Consider the following 27,500-nt stretch of genomic DNA (forward strand, 5'->3'; position numbering starts at 1 on the left):
ATATATATATATATATATATATATATATATATATATATATATATATATACCTAACCTATCTAAGTAATGGGGAGAATACTTTTTCTGGCTTTTTTTTTTAGCTGCTTCCTAAGCTGTAAGAAAAAAATAAAAAATACGCCTGGGGGAGTTTCGCCTCACTCACGAGCCGCCCAAACTCCTGGCAGTCTACCCAAGCAAGCACCCACGCAGCTGCCCTGCCCATCCCAAGTCCCTCGCGGCAGGATCGTCTGCGTGCTCCAACAGTGAGTTATGTGGACATCCCCTTGGTCTCCTCCACTCATAGTTGTCTCGTATAGAAACAACCGTGTGAGCAGGATCGACGTCCGGGAGGCATGCCATGTGCCCATACAGTCGGAGTTGACGTTCACGGACTAAGCTGCTGACGGACCTCGATTCAGCTTCACTGGTTCGACACGAAGTCATTCCAGCGATACCCCATGATCTTGCGAAGGCACCTGGTACCAAAGGCATTGACACGCCTCTCCAAGTTAATATTCTGTGTCTATGTCTGACAGACAACCTACTAACCTAAACATACCTCCACTGTCCTTTTTTCAGTATTTTGTCTTCGCCTTCGGTTTTTGTTTTCTATGGTCGGAATTTTGTCTCAACCAGAATTCTGATTAGGGGCTTGATGTCTGCCTTCCTCCAGTGTTTTTTTTTTTCAAGTATTTTGTTTCCGTCTTCCAGTGTTTTTGTTTTCCCAGTCGGAATTTAGCCTCCCTCCTCTGATTAGGGCTTGCAATGTCTGTCTTCCTCCACTATTTGCTTTTTTTTCACTATTTTCCACTTTCTTTCTCTATTTTGTCTCCGTCTTCCAGTGTTTTTGCTTTCCCTGTCGGCATTTTGCCCCCGTCCTCTGATTAAGGCTTGGGATGTCCAGTGTTTTTCGTTGACTACATGTTTCGACATCCAGGGTTTCGAGGACGTCGCAAACTCTTTCCATTAATATTAAACTTTCAAAGCCCCTGTTCCCTTCCTCCTCCTCCGCTTCCCCTCCCCGTTTTTCTCCCATTACTCCTCTTCCTCATCCTCTTCCTGCTTACAAGAACTCTGCGTTTCCTTTCCCTTAATCCTCCTCCTCCTCCTCCTCCTCCTCCTCCTCCTCCTCCCTATTTTCCTTTACATTAGTTGTCTTTCACATACTCCTATTTACCGGACTTTTCCACTTCCTTTATCCTCCTCCTCCTCCTCCTCCTCCTCCTCCTCCTCCTCCTCAACATTACTTCTCTTTCCCATTCTCCTGTTTACCAGACCTCCACTTTCTCTTCCCTCCTCCTCCTCCTCCTCCTCCTCCTTCTTTCTTTCTCTTATACTTTCAATCTATTCTTCCAGGCTTGCTTGCTTGCTTTCATTTTTTCTTTCTTCTTTTTTTCTTCTTCTTTCATCTTCCTTCTTCTCGATCTTTTAATATATTCATCTGTTTCCCCTTCTTTTCCTTTCCTTATTCCTCCTTCGCCTTCTGCTATTCCTCCTCCTCCTCCTTCCTCTTCTTTTCTTCTTTTTCTTCTTCCTCCTCCTTCTCCTCCTCCTCAACAATGGGCTACTCAATAAGTACATTCGTCAATTATCAATACGCAGACTGTCTATACGCGGGCGGTCGATCCCTTGGGTAGATATTTACTGTCAATAATATAGTTGATGACAGACTAAGTGGAACCATAAATCTATAATATTTCTCTCTCTCTCTCTCTCTCTCTCTCTCTCTCTCTCTCTCTCTCTCTCTCTCTCTCTCTCTTAAGGAAGTATGGAGAAACGACGAGAAAGAAGTTAAGAGAGAGAGAGAGAGAGAGAGAGAGAGAGAGAGAGAGAGAGAGAGAGAGAGAGAGAGAGCGATAAAGGGGTAGAAATATGCCATTATTATTATTATTATTATTATTATTATTATTATTATTATTATTATTATTATTATTATTATTATTATTATTATCATTATTATTATTTCATTCCATCCTCGCCACAAATGTACTGACAAAAAAAGGAAGAGGAGGAGGAGGAGGAGGAGGAGGATACAGTAGTAGTAGTAGTAGTAGTAGTAGTAGTAGTAGTAGTGGTGGTGGTGGTGGTGGTAGTAATAGTAAGATGATGATGACGATGATGACGACGAAGAGGAGGAGGAGGAGGAGAAGGAGGAAGCAAAGTTTGGGGCACACGCAATAGATATGCGCGCGTGTCATCTGCATTTAATTATTCTTTTCCTCCCCGGGCCGTCGTGCGTATCTGCAGGCAATCAATACGAGGAGCTGATAAAGATGCCGCAAACACCTTAAACTAAAGCAGGTAGCCTCGTCCACTCCTTATTCCATGTTTCCTCCTGCTCCTCCTCCTCCTCCTCTCCCTCTCTCTCCTCTACAGGTATGAAGTTCCGTATTCTCTCCACGTTCCGTTCGCCCTGTTCATAAAAATTCATATACGTCACATTTATTTTCCATTCATTTTTCATGTGTGTGTGTGTGTGTGTGTGTGTGTGTGTCTCTCTCTCTCTCTCTCTCTCTCTCTCTCTCTCTCTCTCTCTCTCTCTCTCTTCTTTATCTATAGGTATGAAGTTGTGTATTATCGCCGCGTTCCGTTCGCTCAGTTCATAAAAATTCATATACGTCACATTCCTTATTTTTCCCTTAGGTTTATTCCATTCATTTTTCGTTCTATCTCACTCCCTCTCTCGTCCTTCTTTATCTATAGGTATGAGGTTCTGTATTCCCTCCGCGTTCCGTTCGCCGTGTTCATAAAAATTCATATACGTCACATTCCTTATTTTCACCTTATTTTTCCTCCTCCTTTATCACCGTGGACGTCCGCCCGCCGGGTACGCCTCTGAGCGCCACTTCCCGAACCAGACGAGGCAGCAGCAGCGGCGACGACGAGCAAATCTTTTACGTGTTTACCCAGGACGCTTTTCACTTGGAGAGGACCCTTGGCGCAGCCGCTCCCGCCCAAGGGCCTCCTCGGCGGGGTGGCGGGGGCCCTCAGCCTCTCCGCGGCCCTTCAGACGCACTCGTTCACCACTGCACAAAAATATCACGCCAAAAGATGAGCTACAGCCACCGTCACGGCAGCCAATATTTCTCGGTGTGCTTCCCCTCGCCCGCCGCTTCTGATCACCGCCTGATTCTGTCCTCCTCGCCGTGCCCTCCCCGCCGCCTCGCCGAGCCTCACCGCTGACTCCCTTGGACCCTGGATATTGAATCTCGCTCTCCTGGCCGTCACGCCGATCCTCGCATTATGGCTCATCCATCAGCCGCCCGCCGCGCCTCGCTCCCCTCCACGCCGATGTCTCCATTGAAGTGAGGGTCGTGTTGACGCTCTCGCCGTGCACGAATAGAATAGAAACACGGAAAAAGCGGCGCGTTGGTTCAGGTTTAATCCTTATTTCCAACAATAACATTAACATATACAAAACCTAACGCGCTGGTTCAGGTTTAATCCTTAATTCCAACAATAACATTAACACATACAAAACCTGACGCGCTGGTTCAGGTTTAAGCCTCATTTTCGGCGCTTTTTTCAATACATTCTCGTGTAACGCGGGGAGTAATTTCGCGCAAAATGAGGACACGTGCACGGCGTCATGTTTAGGCCACGGTGCGAACCAATATTCATAACAACGCTCTCTCTCTCTCTCTCTCTCTCTCTCTCTCTCTCTCTCTCTCTCTCTCTCTCTCGCTGTGTGTGTGTGTGTGTGTGTGTGTCTCTCTCTCTCTCTCTCTCTCTCTCTCTCTCTCTCTCTCTCTCTCTCTCTCTCTCTCTCTCTCTCTCTCTCTCTGTGTGTGTGTGTGTGTGTGTGTGTGTGTGTGTGTGTGTGTGTGTCAGCCGCCCGCCCTTCCCTTTCCTGCCGCAAACCGTCAACGGAGGTAATGAGATTTTTTGCCGGACACTTCCTCTCATGACTCAACATTACGCGGGATGAAGGGAGGCCGCGCGGCACTTCCCACGACGGCTTTAACTATTTAGTGCGAACGTGACGCCCATCACAGAACGCCCCGGGAGTGACCGTTGCATCCCTTCACGTCATGTAGATTGCGCTCTTCCTTTCCCTAAAAGCTGTAGAGACGCGAGAGCCTGTTCCTCATTTTGTTTTATGTAATGCGAACCTGACGCCCACCAAAGAACGCTAAGTGATAAGTCGTTGCGTCTCTTCACGATAGGCAGATTGGTCTTCCATTCCCTAAGAGCTGTACGTCGGTATTCTCAGAAGCTTCCGCCTCTCACTCCAACTATTTCTAAAGGCCGAAAAGGAGATCAGTCGGGTTCTAATCAGTGTTTCTGAAGATTCATGGCACACAGGAATGATCGAACTACCACTGGGGTCATAAAGCTACCTCTGCAAATGCCCAAAACTCCTACGGAAGCCTTGTCAAATGTGTATTCTGGGCGCCGAAATGTTTAAGAATATGGCCTGCAGAGACGCACTGCGCTGCAGGGTCAATATTCTTAAACCCTTCAGCGCTACGGCACACATTTCACCAGGCTTTCGTAGGAGTTACAGGCATTTCCACGAGTAGTTTTATGACCCCGGTGGTTGCCTGACCCTCCTTCTATACCACGAACCTAAAAACACACTCATTAGAACCAGACTGATCTCCTTTTCGGCCTTTGGAAAGAGTTGATGCGACAGGAGGAAGCGCCTGAGAATGCCGCCCCTGTTCCATCTCATCCTGTCCCTCGCCCTCTCCGCTTGGCATTCGTCTTGGTCCGTAGCGTTGGAGATAAAGTGCCAAGTCCTCTTTGGGGCGTCACTTCCTGGCCCCAAACAGCCATGGAAAGAAATGAACTAATTACATTAAGTGACCCGGGGCGTGCTGATGTTTTCCGTGTGTGTGTGTGTGTGTGTGTGTGTGTGTGTGTGTGTGTGTTCAAAGAGGTGTATTAGGGATATTATATTCTTTCTCAATACTTTTCTGGAGTGTGTGTGTGTGTGTGTGTGTGTGTGTGTGTGTGTGTGTGTGTGTGTGTGTGTGTGTTGTTAGGCATCGCATGAGGAGAATGTGCGCAAACCAATGACATAGAAAAAATATACCTCGCAATCAAACAACAACAACAACAACAACAACAACAACAGCGCCCTTCCGCCTAAGTGCCTCATTCCGCCATGGTGCCGCCGTGATGGGATGACCCGGGAGCGCCACCCAACCCAACGCGACGCACGCACTCCGCCGGCATTCATATTACAGTCTTCTATTATTATTTACCGAACCTCTCCATGTGTGACCTCGGCCGGAATTGTGTGAGGGACGGACGAGTGGCGGAGCTTAAACTGGGGGAGGGGGTGGGGGGATACAGGGGCGGTGTGTGTGGGGGGGGAGGGGGGGAAAGAGTCTGTGTGTGTGTGTGGGGGGGGGGGAAAATATTTGTGTGTGTGTATGAAGGGGGGATTGTGTGTGTGTGTGTGTGTGTGTGCATGTGTGTGTGGGTGTGTGTGTGTGTGTGTGTGTGTGTGTGTGTGTGTGTGTGTGTGTGTGTGTGTGTGTGTGTGTGTGTGTGTGTTAGTATATGTATGTGCGTGAGTGTATGTATATATGTGCGTGAGTATCATTTCAGTCTATTTATTTTTCTTATTTATTTATTTATTTATTTATTTTATTTATTTATTTATTTATTTATTATTATTGTTATTATTTTTTTTTTTTTGTGTGTGTGTGTGTGTGTGTGTCCACGATTTAACTGCGGGAAGAGACACACAGAAAGAGACTCGCACTAACACCGTCCAAAACCATCCGTCTCCGGCTCGACAAGGTATTTTATCACGTTGTCGTCCAAGTTCTTCAAGTTTACATCGCCAATCTTTTATCCGCAACGTTTTCCAGATTAAATTTTATTACAAGTCTCACATCGTATAAAGTGCCCGCAAAGCTTTGTCAGGATCTCTCTCTCTCTCTCTCTCTCTCTCTCTCTCTCTCTCTCTCTCTCTCTCTCTCTCTCTCCATTTTTTCCTTTTTCTCTTCCTCTTTTTCTCTTTCTCTCCTCTTTTTCTCTTTTCTCTTCCTCTTTTTTCCTCTTTCCTTTTTTCGTCCTCTTATTTTCCCTTTTTTCATCATTTTCTCTCTCTCTCTCTCTCTCTCTCTCTCTCTCTCTCTCTCTCTCTCTCTCTCTCTCTCTCTCTCTCTCTCTCTCACGCCGCCATCACCCCAACAGCATCGCCAGAGTCATCTCGCCGCCATTCTTGTCGCCATGATCGCCCTGCCGCCACTTTCACACTCCCTCGAAGTCTTTATCATCGCTTAATTACCTCATCACTCCTTACAAAGCCGCGTTTTCTGCCCCTCGCCGCCGCCACCCTTGTCGACACCGAGCGATGGGACAAAGGCTTTCGGTCTCTCTCGAATTCCTGGACTTATCGCAATATCCACGGACAGATGCGGTATTTTATCTTCTTCTATTTGTCACTGCTAGCAATTAGGGGTGATTTGTACCTTCACGGAGATTAATACCGTAAAGATAGAGATCATCGAAGAATCTGCAGCCATTTTTCATCTCCCTGACTCACCGAACTCCCGACATCAACTTAAATTGATGGACCTCTGCCGTGGCCCGCAGTTCCCCACGAGCAGGCTTAATCCCCGCTAATAACACACAGGGATACACAGGGATGAACGGAGACTACCAGCGCCCCGTCGGTCAACGCGCGGAACCAGTAATTTGCCTTCCGCTTCCCCCTTCCTTAAGTACATTCGCATTTGCATTATAGTGAAAACGGATTGGCAAGAGACCGTTTTGGCGTTGGCTCTCGCGGGTCCTTTCCTCTTCCCTTCCCCTTCCTCCTCCTATTCCCTTTCTTTTCCACCTTTCCGATTTTCTTCCTTTTCTTTTCTATACCGTTCAATAAATGCCATAAATAAAATCCCAATAAAGGCTGTCTTGAAAATCGAAACACAGGCTCATTTAGTCTTAATTGCCTCTCTTCGCATGATGAAAATAAAAGGGAAAAAAACCGTCTTGAAAATGCAAACAAATTCATTCTAACGATGTGTGTGTGTGTGTGTGTGTGTGTGTGTGTGTGTGTGTGTGTGTGTGTGTGTGTGTGTGTGTGTGTGTGTGTGTGTGTGTGTGTGTGTGTGTGTGTGTGTGTGTGTCCTCCCGCCCCTTGCAACCACCACACACTGTCAATGTACTGGGAACACTCATTTTCTTTCTTTCTTTCCTTCTTTCTTTCTTTACTTCCAACGAGTAAAAAAAATGTTCCGTGGAAGCGAAGCGCGGGAACTGCTTCAAACACACACACACACACACACACACACACACACACACACACACACACACACAAGCATGCCTATAATTTATTCATGACGCGAAGCTACCAAAACAATAACAGAATAATGCAATCAGTCCCTTGGCGGCATCGTTCCCCGTGGCGGCGATGAAATAGAGAGAGAGGGAGGCTGTGGGAGGAAGCATTAGAAAGTGTATGCTTAGAAGAGAGAGCACTGATAAAAGAAGGATAGAGGATAGCCAGAGAGAGGGAGAGAGAGGGAGGCTGTGGGAGGAAGCATTAGAAAGTGTATGCTTAGAAGAGAGAGCACTGATAAAAGAAGGATAGAGGATAGACAGAGAGAGGGAGAGAGAGAGAGGGAGGCTGTGGGAGGAAGCATTAGAAAGTGTATGCTTAGAAGAGAGAGCACTGATAAAAGAAGGATAGAGATAAGATGCAAAAATTAAGGGGATGGAAAGAGAAAATGAGGCTGGAAGATGAAAGGAGGAGGAGGAGAATACTAAGGAGAAGGGAGATAGATAGTTAGACAGATAAATAGATAGATAATGAGAGAGTGTGATGACAAGATAAGGATAAAGAGATAAGATGCTGGAGTGATGGAGATGAGGAAAGATAATGATGATGGGAGATGACAGAAGAAAAAGGATGCTGAGAGAGAGAGAGAGAGAGAGAGAGAGAGAGAGAGAGAGAGAAGGGATAAGTAAGTAAAGCAGGACATGATAAAAATGGATGGGAAACTGAAGGGGAAGAGCAGGAGAGGATTAAAGTCGAGATGGGGAACTTGAGGGGAAAGAGAAGGGGAGGGAAGGGGGAGGGGAAGGGAAGGGGAGGAGGGGAAGGGAAGGGAAGGGAAGAGCAGTGATGAAGTTATGTGACAGGAACAAAGTGAGGTGGTGAAATGAAGGGCAGGAGGAGGAGGAGGAGGAGGAGGAAGAGGAAGAGGAGGAGGAGGAGGGAAGATAATGGGATAATGGGTGATAATGTTGGGTCCGGGAGAGATGGAGGGAAGGGAGGGAGGAAGGAGGGAAGCGTGATGGAGAGAGAGAGGAAGAATGGAAGTTTAAAGAGGTAGGAGAGAGAGAGAGAGAGAGACTGACGTATGCGCGTGTGTGTGTGTGTGTGTGTGTGTGTGTGTGTGTGTGTGAAAACTTTTATCCATGCATTAGTGTTCATGATTCTCTCTCTCTCTCTCTCTCTCTCTGTACTTTGCACCTCGTCCCTTTAATAATAAGACACTTAACACACACACACACACATACACACGCACACACACACACACACACACACACACTTACTGCCCACGCCATTCTGTTCCCTTCTTCACCTCCTCCCTTCTTTCTTTCCTTCCTTCCTTCCCTCCCTCCTTCGTAAGCTTCCATTCCTCCATCTACATCTTCATTCTCTCTTCCCTCTCTCCCTTCCTTCCTTCCCTCCTTCGTAAGCTTCCATTCCTCCATCTACATCTTCATTCTCTCTTCCCTCTCTCCCTTCCTTCCTTCCTTCCCTCCCTCCTTCGTAAGCTTCCATTCCTCCATCTACATCTTCATTCTCTCTTCCCTCTCTCCCTTCCTTCCTTCCTTCCCTCCCTCCTTCGTAAGCTTCCATTCCTCCATCTACATCTTCATTCTCTCTTCCCTCTCTCCCTTCCTTCCTTCCCTCCCTCCTTCGTAAGCTTCCATTCCTCCATCTACATCTTCATTCTCTCTTCCCTCCCTCCCTCCCTCCCTTCCTTCCTTCCTTCCTTCCTTTCTTCCCCCCTCCTCATCCGTTTCCTCTTCCCTGCTTCTCCCTTCTTCTTCCTTCCTTTACACGTCTTTCTTGTCTTCCTTTACCATCCTTCCTCTTATTATCTTTATTTCCATTTCTTCCTCTTCTTTTCCTTCCCATTTCTCTACCCTTCCTACTTCCTCCCCTTTCCATTTTTCCTGTTCCTTTATTCTCTTTCTATCTTCCTTTTTATATTCCAAATTTTCCAACTCCTTCCCCTTTCTACCCTCCCTATTCAGTCATCCCTTTTCCCTTCCTCCTCCAATTCCCTCCCTTTTCCACCTCTCTTATTTCCTTCCTTCCTTTTGTTCCACCTTTCCCTTCCTCCTTCCATTCCTTTATCCTTTCCTCTTCCCTCCCCTTCTCACCTTCCTTAATCTCTCATCTCCTTTCGTTTCCTTCTCCTATTCCCTTTCTCAACACCTTTCCCTTCCTCCTCCCATCCCATCTTTCCCTTCCTTCTTCAGTCCACCTATCCTATTCCCTTACCTTCCCTTCCCACCTTCCTTAATCTCTCATCTCCTTTCCCTTCCTTCTCCTATTCCCTTTCTCAACACCTTTCCCTTCCTCCTCCCATCCCATCTTTCCCTTCCTTCTTCAGTCCACCTATCCTATTCCCTTACCTTCCCTTCCCACCTTCCTTAATCTCTCCATCCCTCACCCAACGCACCGCCACCTCCCTCCCCTCCTCCCTTCCTTCCCTCCTCCACGAGCCAGGCGCCGCAAGTCACTTATGAACCGGGGAAATAAAACTGAATTACACGTCCATAAAACATCGTCGAGCGCCACGCGGCCAGGAAAAACGAGGCGGAACACAATGAATTCCGCCAGTCTGTTCTCAGTCTCGCGAGCCGATGTTTCCTGCCATATTTACGAGCCCGGAACATACGCAAGAACTCGGGACTTTACGAAGAGAAGGAATAATCGTCACTGTGCTGGTAATGATTGTAAAGTAGATGAACGTGACTGAATAACGCTTCCTTGCATATTTACGAACCAGGAACAGACACAGGAACTCGGGGCAGTATGAAAAGTAGGAACAGGAGGGAATAGATGTTACTGTGCTCTTGATGATTATAGAACAAGGAATTATAGATGAACGTAACTGAATAACGTTTCCTTGCATATTTACGAGGCAGGAACAGACGCAAGAACTCGGGGCATTACGAAGAGAAGGAATACTCCGCTGTTGATGATTAAAGAGTGCATGAACATGAGAGAATAATGACAATAATAGTAAATACAGAACAGGAGTTGATGCTTCCTGCCATATTTACGAGCCAGGAAAATACGCAAGAACTCGGGGTAGTGCGAAGAGAAGGAATAGGAAAGAATAGGTGTTACTGTACTGTTGATGATTAAAGAGTGCAAGAACATGACTGACTAATGACAATAATAGTAAATACATAACAGGAGTTGATGTTTCCTGCCATATTTACGAGCCAGGAAAATACGCAAGAACTCGGGGTAGTGCGAAGGAATAGGAAAGAATAGGTGTTACTGTGCTGTTGATGATTAAAGAGTGCATGAACATGACTGAATAATGACAATAATAGTAAATACAGAACAGGAGTTGATATTTCCTGCCATATTTACGAGCCAGGAAAATACGCAAGAACTCGGGGTAGTGCGAAGAGAAGGAATAGGAAAGAATAGGTGTTACTGTGCTGTTGAGGATTACAGGGTGCATGAACATGACTGAATAATGACAATAATAGTAAATACAGAACAGGAGTTGATGTTTCCTGCCATATTTACGAGCCAGGAAAATACGCAAGAACTCGGGGTAGTGCGAAGAGAAGGAATAGGAAAGAATAGGTGTTACTGTGCTGTTGAGGATTACAGGGTGCATGAACATGACTGAATAATGTTTTTTTCTCATATTTACGAGTCCAGGAACATACACAGTAGTAAACACATATTTGACTGAGTTTTCGTAGGAGTTATGGGCATTCCCAGGGGGTAGTTTTATGACCCTGGTGGTAGTTGAACCCTTCTTCTGTACCATGAACACAGAAAACACTCATTATAACCCGACTGACCTCCTTTTTGGCCTTTGGAAATAGTTGGCGAGGGGCGAATGTGTGCAACAACACCAATCTAAGAAATCTGAAGCATGGGTGGTTTTATGACCCTTCTTCTGTACGGTGAACCCAAAACAACACTCATTATAACCCGACTGATCTCCTTTTTGCCTTTGAAACTAGTTGATGTAAGGGGCGAATGCGTATAACAACACCAACCTAAGAAATCTGAAGCATGGGTAGTTTTAAGACCTTTCTTCTGTACGGTGAACCCAGAAAAACACTCATGAGAGCCCGACTGATCTCCCTTTTGGCCTTTGGAAATAGTTGATGTAAGGGGCGGAAGCGTCCAATAACAACACCAACCCAAGAAATCTGAAATATGGGTGGTTTTAAGACCCTTCTTCTGTACGGTGAACCCAGAAAAACACTCATTATAACCCGACTGATCTCCCTTTTGGCCTTTGGAAATAGTTGATGTAAGGGACGGAAGCGTCTAATAACAACACCAACCCAAGAAATCTGAAATATGGGTGGTTTTATGACCCTTCTTCTGTACGGTGAACCCAGAAAAACACTCATTATAACCCGACTGATCTCCCTTTTGGCCTTTGAAAATAGTTGATGTAAGGGGTGGAAGCGTCTAATAACAACACCAACCCAAGAAATCTGAAATATGGGTGGTTTTAAGACCCTTCTTCTGCACGGTGAACCCAGAAAAACACTCATTATAACCCGACTGATCTCCCTTTTGGCCTTTGAAAATAGTTGATGTAAGGGGCGGAAGCGTCCAATAACAACACCAACCCAAGAAATCTGAACATGGGTGGTTTTAAGACCCTTCTTCTGTACGGTGAACCCAGAAAAACTCTCATTATAACCCGACTGATCTCCCTTTTGGCCTTTGAAAATAGTTGATGTAAGGGGCGAATGCGTATAACAACACCAACCTAAGAAATCTGAAGCATGGGTAGTTTTAAGACCTTTCTTCTGCACGGTGAACCCAGAAAAACACTCATTATAACCCGACTGATCTCCCTTTTGGCCTTTGGAAATAGTTGATGTAAGGGGCGGAAGCGTCCAATAACAACACCAACCTAAGAAATCTGAAGCATGGGTAGTTTTAAGACCCTTCTTCTGTACGGTGAACCCAGAAAAACACTCATTATAACCCGACTGATCTCCCTTTTGGCCTTTGGAAATAGTTGATGTAAGGGACGGAAGCGTCCAATAACAACACCAACCTAAGAAATCTGAAGCATGGGTAGTTTTATGACCCTTCTTCTGCACGGTGAACCCAGAAAAACACTCATTATAGCCCGACTGATCTCTCTTTTGGCCTTTGGAAATAGTTGATGTAAGGGGCGGAAGCGTCCAATAACAACACCAACCTAAGAAATCTGAAGCATGGGTAGTTTTAAGACCCTTCTTCTGCACGGTGAACCCAGAAAAACACTCATTATAACCCGACTGATCTCCCTGGTGGTAGTTGATGTAAGGGGCGGAAGCGTCCAATAACAACACCAACCCAAGAAATCTGGCCGCCATAATAGTGTTGTTTGTGACGTGTTGTTCCCGCGTGGAGACTTTATTAATTCCTGGCTCGTTCCTCGCAGCCGCTCCTCCGAGGCTCACCACGTAAGAGAGATAGATGGTGACATTACTCCCGCCGTAAACACTAAAATTCAATGTTCCATAACCATCACTTGGACCACCAAAAACACAGTGGGTGATATTAATGTGTTTCTTCTTCTTTGGCCTCAATCTTCTTTTTACTGATTTTTCTCCGCCTTTCCTGTTCCTTCCTTATTCTATTCTTCCCTCCTCCCTTTCTTTTCTTCTTTATCATTTTTTCTTATTTACTTCTCTTTCTTCATTTTTGTTTTTACTGATCCTCCGGCTTCTCTGTTACCTCCCTTCCCTGTCTTCTCTTTCTTCCTCCCTTTCTTTTCTTCTTTATCATTTTTTCTTATTTACTTCTCTTTCTTCATTTTTGTTTTTACTGATCCTCCGGCTTCTCTGTTACCTCCCTTCCCTGTCTTCTCTTTCTTCCTCCCTTTCTTTTCTTCTTTATAATTTTTTTCTTATTTACTTCTCTTCTTTTTCTTATTCTTTGTTTTTACTGATTCTCCGGCTTCTCTGTTCTCTCCCTGTCTGCTCTTTCTTCCTCTCTTTCTTTTCTTTTTTCTCTTCTTTTTCTTCTTCTTTGTTTTTAATGATCCTCCGGCTTCTCTGTTCTCTCCCTTTCTGCTCTTTCCTCCTCTCTTTTCTTTTCTTCTTTATCATTATTTTCTTTCTCTTCCTCCTCCTCCTATTCCACCTTTCCCCTCCTCCTTCCTTCCATTATCTTTCCTATTCCATCCCTTTTCCACCTCCCCGACTCCATCATTACCTTCCCCTTCCTTTCTCCCTCTCTTTCCACTCTTCCATCTTGAACATCCCCTCCCTTTCATCTTCCCTCATCCCCTTCCTTTTATTTCTAACTTCTTTATCCTTCGCCATTACGAGGAAATAACCCAAATTTTTTATGGTGAGGTAAGGTGGTGGGCCGACTCGCACCGATCCATTCCCTCCCTTTCTACTCTAAAACATTCTCTCCTTTCCACCTTCCCTCCTCCCGTCACTCCTTTACGTCTAACTTCTTTAAACCAACCCCAAACGCTTTATGGCAAGGTATGATGGTGGACCGACTCGCACCGATCCATTCCCTCCCTTTCTACTCTAAAACATTCTCTCCCTTCCACCTTCCCTCCTCCCGTCACTCCTTTACGTCTAACTTCTTTAAACCAACCCCAAACTCTTTATGGTAAAGTATGGATGGTGGTGAGCCGAACCGCGCCGATCCATTTCCCGCGAACAATTACTGGAAACTTTCTTATCCCTCTTTTAACGAAGAGTCAAGAGCTCCTATCTTTATACTCTTTTCCGATGATCGATGAAATGTGTGTGTGTGTGTGTGTGTGTGTGTGTGTGTGTGTGTGTGAGAGAGAGAGAGAGAGAGAGAGAGAGAGAGAGAGAGAGAGAGAGAGAGAGAGAATGCGAAACTGAGAAAAAGAGAGAAATAGAGAATATATTAACGATCTCAAAACACTCTTCACTCCTTCCTTTGCTTCTTCATTTTCCGCAGATTCCACTAAAGTCAACACGGACGGGGAAAAAAAAGGAGTCACAAAAGGAGTCGAAAACAATCTCGCCGCCTCTCCCTTCGCACCTAATCCAACGTTGTTTTTGCTGTGGAAATCGGAATGAATTCGTATCAGGCGAGAACAAAGGACTCGTGCCCCGCCTCGACGGATCACCCCGGGCCGTGGAGCGTCGAAGATTTATGCACGGGACGCCACGCTGCTGAGACGACGAATTTTGACCCGGAAATCTCGCCAATCCCAGAGCGAGAGAAGAGAGAGGAAGGTTCGGTATTGTCAGACGCCACCACCTCTCACATCGACTATTTCTAAACGCAAAGAAAATCAATCGGGTTCGAATGAATGTTTTCTTAGGCTCATGATATAAACTACCAGCGGGGTCATACAACTACCCCTGGAAATGCCCAAATCTCCTACGAAAGCCTTGGTAAATATGTGTGCTTGGGCGCCTTTCACCTTAACTATTTCCCAAGGCCGAAAAGGTGATCAGTCGGGTTCTAATGAATGTCTTTTTTTGGCTCATGATACAGAAGAAGGATCAAACCACCAGAAGGGTCATAAAACTACGCCTAGAAATGCCCAAATCTACTACGAAAGCTTTGGTAAATGGGTGTGCTTGGGTGTCTTTCACCTTAACTATTTCCTAAGTCCGAAGAGGTGGTCAGTCGGGTTCTAATGAGTGTTTTTTTAGGCTCATGATACAGAAGAAGGATCAAACCACCAGAAGGGACATAGCGCTACCCCTGGAATGCCCAAACCTCCTACGAAAGCTTTGACAAACATGTGTGCTTCGGTGCCTTTCACATCTTCCAAAGGCCGAAAAGGAGATCAGTCGGGTTCCAATGAGTATTTTCTTAGGCTTATGGTACAAAGGAAGCGTCAAACTACTAGAAGGGTCATAAGGCTACCCCTGGAAATGCTTAAGCTTCTAGGAAAGCCTATTTCAATCTTAGTATGTGGTGGTGGTGGTGGTGGAAAAGGTTGGGAGGGGGTGAAGGTGGAGGCGGCGTTGGTGCTAGTAGTGACACAACCCTCAACGATCTCAAGCCTCATTTCAACCATAGTACAATGAGAAGGCGTGGCGTACCCTTGGCCGCGGGTCTGCCTCAGCGGGCGGGGTTCTGGGAGAGGCTTGGGACCATATTCTCAAACACACACACACACACACACACACACACACACACACACACACACACACATATACACTATCACATTTGACAAGGATTTCCTAGGAGTTTTGGGCATTTCCAGAGGTAGTTTTATGACCCTGGTGGTAGTTTGACCCTTGAACTTACACACATTTGACGATTTCGCAGGAGTTTTGGGCATTTCCAGAGGTACTTTATGACCCTGGTGGTAGTGTGACCCTTCTTCTGTACCATGAACGTGAAAGCACACTCCTGAAAACCCGATCAATCACCTAGCCCTATTCGGCCTTTGGAAATAGCTGACGTGAGAGGTGGAAGCGTCTGAGAATACCGAGCTAGGGCGCCGCCGCCGCTCTCCACGGGCCGGCGTACCAACACGGGCTGAGTGAGAGGCGTGAATTTTCAACTGTGTGGGACTCTCTTTTTATTTTTAGCTTTTGTTGGGGGAGGAAGAGGATTAAAGGGACGTGAAGCACTGCGGCGTGAGGGGCGCTTGGGTAAGGGACACAGCTGGAGGGGAGCCGCGTAGGAGAGGACCGGGGCTGGACGTTCTGTGGCCTAGTTATGCTGAGGGAAGAGTGATCGGTCGTGGGGCGGGGCGCAGAGAGGCAGAGAGAGGCGGTGGTGTGTCGAGGGTTGAGTTGAGTAGCTACCATCACCACCACCGCCACCACCACCACCATCCTACAATCAACTCCACTGCTGTTTCCATCTATCTGTCCAACACCGCCATCATAACTATCATCAACTCCACTGTTGTTTCAATCTCTGTCCACCACCACCACCATAACTATCATCAACTCCACTGCTGTTTCCATCTATCTGTCCAACACCGCCATCATAACTATCATCAACTCCACTGTTGTTTCCATCTATCTGTCCAACACCGCCACCATAACTATCATCAACTCCACTGCTGTTTCCATCTATCTGTCCAACACCGCCATCATAACTATCATCAACTCCACTGTTGTTTCAATCTCTGTCCAACACCGCCACCATAACTATCATCAACTCCACTGTTGTTTCAATCTCTGTCCACCACCACCACCATAACTATCATCAACTCCACTGCTGTTTCCATCAATCTGTCCAACACCACCGCCACCATAACTATCATCAACTCCACTGCTGTTTCCATCAATCTGTCCAACACCACCACCATAACTATCATCAACTCCACTGTTGTTTCCATATATCTGTCCAACACCGCCACCATAACTATCATCAACTCCACTGCTGTTTCCATCAATCTGTCCAACACCACCACCACCATAACTATCATCAACTCCACTGCTGTTTCCATCAATCTGTCCAACACCACCACCACCATAACTATCATCAACTCCACTGTTGTTTCCATATATCTGTCCAACACCGCCACCATAACTATCATCAACTCCACTGCTGTTTCCATCAATCTGTCCAACACCACCGCCACCATAACTATCATCAACTCCACTGTTGTTTCCATCAATCTGTCCAACACCACCGCCACCATAACTATCATCAACTCCACTGCTGTTTCCATATATCTGTCCAACACCACCACCATAACTATCATCAACTCCACTGTTGTTTCCATATATCTGTCCAACACCACCACCATAACTATCATCAACTCCACTGCTGTTTCCATCAATCTGTCCAACACCACCGCCACCATAACTATCATCAACTCCACTGCTGTTTCCATATATCTGTCCAACACCACCACCATAACTATCATCAACTCCACTGTTGTTTCCATCAATCTGTCCAACACCACCGCCACCATAACTATCATCAACTCCACTGCTGTTTCCATCAATCTGTCCAACACCACCGCCACCATAACTATCATCAACTCCACTGTTGTTTCCATCAATCTGTCCAACACCACCGCCACCATAACTATCATCAACTCCACTGCTGTTTCCATATATCTGTCCAACACCACCACCATAACTATCATCAACTCCACTGTTGTTTCCATCAATCTGTCCAACACCACCGCCACCATAACTATCATCAACTCCACTGCTGTTTCCATATATCTGTCCAACACCACCACCATAACTATCATCAACTCCACTGTTGTTTCCATATATCTGTCCAACACCACCGCCACCATAACTATCATCAACTCCACTGTTGTTTCCATATATCTGTCCAACACCACCACCATAACTATCATCAACTCCACTGCTGTTTCCATATATCTGTCCAACACCACCACCATAACTATCATCAACTCCACTGCTGTTTCCATATATCTGTCCAACACCACCGCCACCATAACTATCATCAACTCCACTGCTGTTTCCATATATCTGTCCAACACCACCGCCACCATAACTATCATCAACTCCACTGTTGTTTCCATATATCTGTCCAACACCACCACCATAACTATCATCAACTCCACTGCTGTTTCCATCAATCTGTCCAACACCACCGCCACCATAACTATCATCAACTCCACTGCTGTTTCCATATATCTGTCCAACACCACCGCCACCATAACTATCATCAACTCCACTGCTGTTTCCATATATCTGTCCAACACCACCACCATAACTATCATCAACTCCACTGTTGTTTCCATATATCTGTCCAACACCGCCACCATAACTATCATCAACTCCACTGCTGTTTCCATCAATCTATCCATCTCCACCACCACCACCACCACCGCCACCATATACAACCGCTCCCTCCATTGCTATCCTCCCGTTCCACCGCCACCATATACAACCGTTCCCTCCATTGCTATCACTCCGCTCCACCACCACCACCACCATCACTGCCGCCACATTTTCTATCTTCACCATTACCACCACCATCACTGCCGCCACCACTTCCATCCTCACCACCACCACCACCATCACCACCGCCCCCGCCGCCGCCCTCTTGACATTTTCAGGCGCGAGATTCCGACGCGAGTGTCTGAATATTTTTTTAATTTCATCGCGAGGAACTTTATTGCATCACGAAGCTCGGCGCCTCGCAGCGTCAGGCGCCACTCACGCATAGACACAGGGCGGTATTTTTAGACGCTTTTTCAGCCTCTCATGCACGTCAGCGATTTCCAAAAGCCGAAAAGGAGAAGAATCGGGAGTTCATGAGTTTTTTTCACGTTCATAGTACAGAAAAGGGTTGCGGGCTTTTTCTTTCAGCGGGCTTTTATTTACACCTTTTTTTTGTTGTTGTTGTTGTTGCCCTTGAGCTGTTTTTTTAGCTGTAAAAAAAAAACTATCCCTGGAATTGCACGAAACCCCTACGAAATCCTTGTCTAATGTGTGTTTATGCGGAGGAGCGTTTGAGAACAATATGGTCCCAGGGTCGGTATTTTCAGACGCTTCCGCCTCTCACATCAACGATTTCCAAAGTCCGATAAGGAGAAGAATCGGGTTTTCATGAGTGTTTTTTTTCTTCACGTAAATGGTACAGAAAAGGGTCAAACTACCACCTGGGTTATAAAACTACTCCTGGAAATGCACTAAACTCCTGCGAAAGCCTTGTCAAAATATGTGAGCTTGGGCGACGCGATGTTTAGAAAGACGGGCTTTAAGATAGATAGATTAATAGATAGATGGTATTAAACTTGAAATGAGGCTTGAGATCGTTGAGGATTGCGTCAGTACCACTACTACCACCACCACCACCACCACCACTGTCTCCACTCCTCACCACCACAGCCTCCACCACCACCCCTCACCTCCACATCGATTCAACATGACCTGATATGATTTTTTTTTTAGTAAGAAATCGGGCGAGAACTCACACACACAAAAAAAATGTTATAACATCAGCGGCTACACACTCAGAGGATTAAGAGGATTATATAGGCCAACGCCCGTGCTGGTAATAAAGGAATAACATTATGAACATTGATTTAGCAATATGAATGACCATTACCCAGTACATGGCGGTCTGTCACACGCGGGTAATCACATCAGAGGCACGCACACGGGTTTTACGGGGCGCCACGACCTGTGGAAACCATGTCTGGAGTAAGGAACGCGGCCCGCCACACACCATATTCCCAATCAACACAGAAAACATTGATGAGAAAATGGTCGGTATTCTTAAACGCTTCCACCTCGCATGTCAACTATTTCCAAGGGCCGAAAAGGAGATCAGTAAGGTTCTAATGAGTGTTTCTGTAGGTTCACGGGTATGTGGTCCCAGAGTTAAGGCGCTCGGCTGTAGCTTCGACACTAACCAGGGGGTGTTTTGGCAAATACTTTCATTGTGATTCCTACTCAAAATTACCCAACCTACCCCCAACTAAACCGTACTTAATCTAATCTAATCTAACCTAACCTAACGTAACCTTCCCTGTTCAAGAGTGGGTGACACATACCAGTAGAAAGACAGGGAATACGCGGTCCGCCATCCCCTGTCCGCCTACCACTAAGGCGCGTAATTTACCTCTTGGTCTGCTGCGGGTCAGACAGCCAGCCGTTCCCCTACGGAAGGAGCTCAGAGCTCATAGTACCGATCTTTGGGTAGGACTGAAACCACTCACACACAACAAACCGCGACAACGAGGTCACAACTCCTCGCCTTACGTCGCTTACCTACTCACTACTAGGTTAACAGGGGCGACACGTGAAAGATAAACCCAACTTATCTTCACCCGCCCGGGGAATCGAACCCCGGTCCTTCTGGTTGGGAGGCAGACGCTCTATCCACTGAGCTACCGGGCCAGACGCTTTCGTTTCTCACAGCAAACATTTCCAAAGGCCACAAAGGAGATTAGTCAGGTTCTCGTGAGTTTTTCACGTTCATGGGGGAGAAGCCTTGTCAAATATCACCAGGCTCACACTAACACAACTTCTACCAAAGCCTTACCAAATGTGGGTGTGGGAGCCATGAAATATTATTAATTCAGTTCAGTTAGTGGTGACAAAGTACAATATGACGAGCAGCTCCTTACTCGATACCCTCGTGGTTTAGCAGCGTCGAGCTCAGCGCAAAATGTAATATTCTTTGCCTTATCCAACTCCCTACCTCGCCCCATTACCTCGCACGGCGGGATCAACACACGCGGCACAATACCACCGCCACTCTCGCCCATCGCTGAGCAAGAATATTACCATACAACACAGTGCTATACGTAAGACTCCAACTCCTCGCCTTCCTCCACTCTGTCACACTGCGGCGGCCTCAACAGCACACGGGACAATACCACAGTCCCTCATTCACACACGGCACAATACAACAGCCACTCTCGTCTAAGGCTGAGCAAGAACATGATCATACAACACAGTGCTCTAACTCCTCGCCTTCCTCCACTGTAACACTGCAGTGGCCTCAACAGCACACCACAGCCACTCACATCCACACACGGCACAATACCACAGCCACTCACATCCACACACGGCACAATACCACAGCCACTCACATCCACACACGGCACAATACCACAGCCACTCACATCCACACCTGGCACAATACCACAGCCACTCTCGGCCAAGGCTGAGCAAGAACATGATCACACAACACAGTGCTGCACATGAAACTCCACTTCCTCGCCTTCCTCTATACTCTCTCACAGTGCGGCGGCCTCAACCGCACACATGCAGGACAGTCCACACCACACCAGTCACTCTCGTCCTCCGCTGAGCAAGAATATAACCCAGTTGCGGACATGAAAGGCAGCAGCGGAAAGAGCGACGAGGGACAGGGGAAGCGAGGCGGGTTAGTAATACATGGAAAGGGATGTAGATAAAGGGAAACAGGGCCGGCGGAGATAGCGCATATCCCCGCTCCCCTTGATCCAAACTGGCCTCTCGATCTGCTATATGGGTTAAATATGAGGCGAGGGAGGAAGGGGCGAATGGGTAGGCAGGTAACGATGGCTGCATAGGTGGAGGGGGAGGAAGGGGCGATGGGAAGGGTTGGTTAATGATGGGGTGGGTGAAAGGGAAGGGGCAATGGGAATGGGACGTTAACGATGGCCGGGGTGGAGGGGGAGGCTGGGGCGATGGGAAGGTAGGTAACGATGGCAGGGGTGAAGGGGAGGAAAGGGCGATGGGAAAGGTTGGTTAATGATGGGGTGGGAGAAGGGGAAGGGTAGATTTAAAGCTGCAAAAGGGTGATGGGAATAGCATGATGGGGTGGGTTGAAGGGGAGCAGGAGAGTAGGAAGAGAAGGGAATGGGGTGTTTATGCCGTAGGGAGAGGAAGGGGAGATGGGGAAGGGTTAGCAAATGATGGGGGGAGTGAAAGGGAAGGGTAGTTTCAGTGTTGGGGTGGGTTGAAGGGAGAAGGAAGGGAAGGGGGTGTTTATGCCGGGTTGGTAAATGATGGGGGGAGTGAAAGGGAAGGGTAGATTCAGTGTTGGGATGGGTTAAAAGGAGAAGGAAGGGAAGGGAAGGGGGTGTTTATACCGTAGCAAGAGGTGACAGGGGGAAGGGAAGCAGGGGAGGGGAGGGGAGGGGAGGAGAGAGGGGGCCCAGTCGCCTCTCAGCTGACTGCCTCCGCCGCTAACTCAGTTCAGCAAGTTTATTATTACGTACCTGATCACGGCGAGAAGTTGGCGCGTGTAATGGAGGAGGAGGAAGAAGAAGAAGAAGAAGAAGAAGAAGAAGAAGAAGAAGAAGAAGAAGAAGAAGAAGAAGAAGAAGAAGAAGAGGAGGAGGAGGAGGAGGAGGAGGGGAGAAAATGATATAAGTAATTGGGAGGAAAAAAGAGCCCAGTGAATAAAAGAAGAAAAACGAGAAAAAGAAAGAGGAAATTAAGGAGGGGGAGGAGGAGGAGGAGGCGGAGGAAGAAGAAGAAGAAAAAGAAGAAGAAGAAGAAGAAAAAGAAGAAGAAGACGAGGACGAAGACGAAGAAGAAGAAGGAGAGGAGGAGGAGGAGGAGGAGGAGGAGGAGGAGGAGCAGAAAATATTGTACCCCATTGGAGATACTGCAACTTTATAACATAGACCCCATCATCACCACCAACACCACCACCCACCACCATCACCACCATCACCACCACCATCACAAACAACAACATCAACAACAACAACTACAACATTTTGAACGTCACTGAAAACCCAACAAGCAGAGGACTGATGGGACGAAGGGACTGAATGGGGCTAATGTGGCTGAAGGGTCGCTGGGAACAGAGGGGCATAGGGACTTGAAGGGGGTTTGATGGGGACTAAGATGGGACTGAAAAATCAAGCGGCTGTGGGGGCTGCCGTTACCCTCTTCGTCGTCTGCGTCGCCCAAATTTTCGGCCGCCATAAAAGCCGTCGTTTGCAGGGCGCCATTTTTTCCTTTTCCTTCTTTTTTATGCGTGTGATTTCTCAACGGGAATGGATTTTCCACCTGTGCCAACTTGGCCACGCGGGAACGTCTCTTCGGCTCGCTTCGCAAAGTTAATACGTCCTGTGTTTCTCCTGCGTACTAGGAACGTCTCAGGCTTGTCAGGCGCCTTCCCGGGAGACTAAGACATTTTCATTTTCCTCTCATGTATTTTTATTCGTGTGAGTCGTCAAGAGTGGCTGGATTTTCGCTTCTACCGCCTCTGGCCAAGCGGAAACGTGTATATTTTGCAGCTACCTTCCCGAAGTTGGCAGGTCTAGCGCTTCCTTTCTACCGGGAACACGTGCGTTTGCCTCACTGTTTGAAGTAAAGAGTGTGAACGCACGAAAAAAATACTTCCATGTTCTCAGACCTATGTAATGAAACATGAGACGCGGGCAGGCTCTGTAACTGCCTACCCTCGCTTGTATTTCTTCGTTTCCTTGACGTTTACTCCTTCAAGAGGGACCATCACGACAGCTCGCTCACCAAAATTGATCACTCTTGGGCATCTTCCCCTACCGTCTATTTGTGCGAGCAGCGTGTTGCGAGCTTTTCCTTTCCTATTTTTTTGCCTTCGGTTCACCTCCTTCCACGACAAAAAAAAGATAAAAAAAGAAAAATGCTGCGAGTCCCTCCATTGAGTGGCGCACAGCTAGGGTTCCGGGTGTGGCTGCAGGCCGAGGCTCCATTCTGCCGCCCAGGCCGCCCTCACTCCTCTGTGTGTTGTGTTGCCCTCCGCTGTCCACTGCCAACAGTTTGAGGCATTCACTTTATTTTGTAAAATACACTATTTCCATTTTTGTTGCATTCAGAAAAAAATCGGTCTATAAAATCCCCTCGAGGCAGAGTTTTTGTCTGGATTTTCCTTTATTGAGATTTTTTTTTTTTTTTCTAGCTAACAACACATCTACCTGTCAGCGTTTCCTGGCGGCCGGCCATGTGCGCCCCTTTTTCCGGATCCCCTCCCCCTCCCCCGCCAGTGACAGCTTCGTTCAGCGTCCATCCTGCCCAGTAATGGCCACCGCTCGTCCCCGCCTGTGGACTCCCACAGAAATTCTGGACGCACAGTCAACGGATGGTCCGGCGAGGCCGAGCCCCTCCACCCCGGTGCCCCCGGGGATATATTTGCTGCAGCCTTGCCCCGTCAATGGGTATCCCGGCCTGACCACAGGTACGTCGCCCCCCCAACGCCCTGGGGACAAATTTGCTGCAGCCTTGCCCCGTGATGGGTGCCCCGGCCAGGCTACAGAAGCACCGCCCCCCGCCCCGGGGACAAATTTGCTGCAGCCTTGCTCCGTGATGGGTGCCCCGGCCAGGCTACAGAAGCACCGCGACCCGCCCCGGGGACAAATTTGCTGCAGCCTTACCCCGTGATGGGTGCCCCGGCCTGGCCACAGTAGCACCGTCCCCCGCCCCAGGAACATGCTTGCTGCAGCCTTGCCCCGTCAACAGAGCCTTGCCCACAGGTGCACCGCCCCCCTGGCCCCGTGTCTCCCGGGTGCATGTTCCCGCCTCCCGCCTCGTCGGCATGCAAAGGGTTTCTGCCGCCAATGCCTCGCCGCCGCTCCTGCTCCAATGTCATTCCTGGTTAGGAATTCCCTGAGGTGGTGATCGAGAAAGTTATTCCCTCGCCTGCTTGGTGCAGCTCACTGCTGTGCGGAAGAATGGCGCCGCTCTGCCGCCAGGGGAGGGAGGTAACAATTATTTTTATTCCCCCAGCAAGTGTCGGAGCGCCGGAATGTGAATAACGTGACTGGGATTTCTTTGATGTGACCAATCGCCGGCAGCGCCGTGTTTTCCCTGCCGCCCTGCTCACCGTGTTTTTGTTGCCGGTCTGGGTCTGTGTGGCGCCGCGGTATACGCTCCCGACGCGCCCCGCTAACTCTGGGTAAACACTGATCAAAACCTCCTCTGCCAGGCTCCGAGTGATCGTATTTGTTTTAGTCCGTGCTGCTGCTCACACACCTCCTCCTCCTCGTCCCATTGCCCTTCATATCCTGTTCCTTCCCAGTTTCTCCTCCCTTCGCTCCCTTCGTGCCTGCTCCCTTTTCTCCTTCTTCAAACAGACCAAGGTTGTCCCCTCCTCCTGTCTCCTCGTTTCTCTTCCTTCCTTCTCCCTCCTGCTCCTTCTTTTCCTCTGCCTCAAAACAGACCAGCGTTGTCTTCCAACACGCCGCCTCACGAAAAATATTTGCAAACTTTGCGACAAGCTCTGCAGGTGCTTTCCTGACTCATTACAACAACGATCTCTCTTCAGGACTTGAGGGCGCGTATCGGCGGCGGGTTATCAACATTTAGAAAACTCCGGAACGACACGGCGCCAGGAAGACTTTTGGGCTGTACCACCCTTGTATTACGGGCTTACCTCCTTCCTTCCCGCCTGCCTCCGCGGTGATGCATGAGCCTTTTTCCTGCTACAAGATATAAGAGACATGAGGTGGGGTGAACTTTTTACTTGGGCCATTCTTGTATGACGGCCTTATATCCCTCCTGTCACTCCTGGCGCTAATGTATGACCCTTTTTCCTACTCCGGGCTATAAGGGTGATTATCTACGCGAGGACAGCGGGAGAAACTTACGACTTGGGTAAATCAGGGTTCAGGGAGAAGAGAAGCAAAATCTTGGTAGCGCATAAGGCAGTGGGAAAGTGGAACTAACTTTGCAGATATGTAGTTGAGGGCGAAGGAATACGAGAATGTGTCTTTCGTAGGCGTTTGTGGCATTTCCAGGGGTAATTTGATGACCCTGGTGGTAGTGACCCTTCTCCTCTACCATAAAAGTGAAAAAAACGTCATGAAAACCCGACTAATCTCCTTTTCGACCTTTGGAAATAGCTGGTGCTGGAGGTGGAAGCGTCTGAGAGAATACCGCCCCTGCAGGCTGCCCGCGCGTGGATGGATCGCCTGCATGGTAATTGTCGCGGCTATCAGGTGTTGGGGCCGCGAGGGTCGTGGATCACATGTGCAATGCCCCACACTGTTGCCGGTCTGTTTGGATTAACTTGATGGAGTACCTACCGCCTCTCTCTCTCTCTCTCTCTCTCTCTCTCTCTCTCTCTCTCTTTTTTCCTCCTCCTCCTCCCTTGCTCGTCCTTCACGCCTCCCTCTCCCTCCTCAATTTCTCTCTCTCCTCTCAATCTCTATCTCTCTTCCGTTCTCTTTGCTTGACCCAACACATTCATTCTCTCTCTCTCTCTCTCTCTCTCTCTCTCTGCGGAATATCCATAATAATCCTTACTCACGGCCAAAACTCGTCCAATCTACGTCTGGCCGCCGAGCCTCCTGGAATACGCCGAGTCCTGTGTTTGTTGATCATCTCCCCACCAACACCCCGGCCCGCTGCCAAGGCTTCGGCTCATCCCCGCTCGGCCCGACCCAGAATGGCCTTCTCTGAGCTGAATACCGAGGCAACTCAGCCATTCGATGTGGGTTTAAAACGAGAGAGAGAGAGAGAGAGAGAGAGAGAGAGAGAGAGAGAGAGAGAGAGAGAGTGCGATAGTGAGAGAGGAGAGGAATGTTGTAGCAAAGAGCTTTGGGAGAGAGAGAGAGAGAGAGAGAGAGAGAGAGAGAGAGAGAGAGAGAGAGAGAGAGAGAGAGAGAGAGAGAGAGAGAGAGAGAGAGAGAGAGAGAGAGAGAGAGAGAGAGAGAGAGAGAGAGAGAGAGAGAGAGAGAGACTGAAGTTTATTATGAAATTTTGCCTAGCGCCCCGAGCTAAACCCTGCCCTGTCACTGCATAACGTAAGCGAGTCATGTGGATGATTCAGTTTCACGGCGAACCAGCTTTACCTTCCTTCCTTTTTCTTATATTTTCGAGGCGGAGCAAAGCGTCTTCAGGCGGAAACGTAACATTAGTCCGATAGGGTGAACGCTGCCGCTGGAGGGCCGAGGATTTCTGACTGGAGGTAGGAGGACGAGGGGGAGCGGCAGGGGTCGTGGGGTGCTCCGCCGGGCTGCCAAGAACTGCCTGAGATGATTGGCAGGACTCGGGACATGACACTGCGGCCGACTCATGACCCCGCCAACGAGAGAGAGAGAGAAGGGAGGCAAAGTCCATGTTCGTTAGCTTTTGAGACGCTGCGGTGGTCTCATTGCCCTTCACACACACACACACACACACACACACACACACACACACACACACTATATGTTCTTTCCACACATCTCATAATCCGATCTTTATTTTTTTTGTCAAACTTTAATATCGTGTTTTAGTATTCATATTATTTTCTTTTGCATATTAAGGCTCTATTTTTTTGTTTTTTTTGACACACACACACACACACATACACACACACACACACACACACACACACACACACACACACACATCCATCAAAATCAGCTGTTGACGGGATGCGGACTCGGGTTTTCAACTTCTGTAAGGTTCGCGAAATGCCAAGAAGTCACGATCAACAAAACTTTTCTCTGGTTTTCTCGAGGAGCTGCAAATGGTGCTTTCCGTGGGCTATCGGCCTTTCCTTTGTCTCCAAGTGCGGCGTACACGTCTCCTCCCGAAATTGACCTCTCTTTTGGCAACTCCTCTATGCTTTTTTTGTATAGGAGCAGGGATTAGCGGGCTTTTCGGTCTTCTTTTTTTTTGCCCTTGAACTGCTTCCTTTGCTGTAAAAAAAATCACGTCTAAGAACCTCACATCACGACTAATAGTTAATTCCACACTCCACCACCGTGTCTTTGTAACAACCAGAACCAAGCTATACATTCCCATACAACCCATAATGGTGAGTTTTTTGCTAAAGACCAGATACACAAGAGATGTCCAGTATTATTCCCTCAAATTTTTATACTTAAATATGAATCCCGAACACTATAGAAGCAATATTCGAAGTCTTTGGTACTGGTTCGGGAACTTACTAATCCGTCGTGGCGAGCTGTGAAAGTGGC

The 27,500-nt window shown here is 47.7% G+C and overlaps 1 protein-coding gene and 1 non-coding gene across 3 annotated transcripts in view; one reads left to right on the top strand and one right to left on the bottom strand.

Moving 5' to 3' along the window:
- LOC127000475 (cell adhesion molecule 4-like) overlaps positions 1-27,500 on the top strand; it is a 127,047-nt gene that overhangs the window by 68,871 nt on the left and 30,676 nt on the right. The gene's annotated exons all lie outside the window — the stretch shown is intronic.
- On the bottom strand, positions 19,931-20,004 carry Trnag-ccc (transfer RNA glycine (anticodon CCC)). Its single transcript has one exon. It is a non-coding gene; the product is annotated as a tRNA-Gly (tRNA).

This window comes from Eriocheir sinensis, chromosome 19, assembly GCF_024679095.1.
Source record: "Eriocheir sinensis breed Jianghai 21 chromosome 19, ASM2467909v1, whole genome shotgun sequence".
Classification (NCBI taxonomy): domain Eukaryota; kingdom Metazoa; phylum Arthropoda; class Malacostraca; order Decapoda; family Varunidae; genus Eriocheir; species Eriocheir sinensis.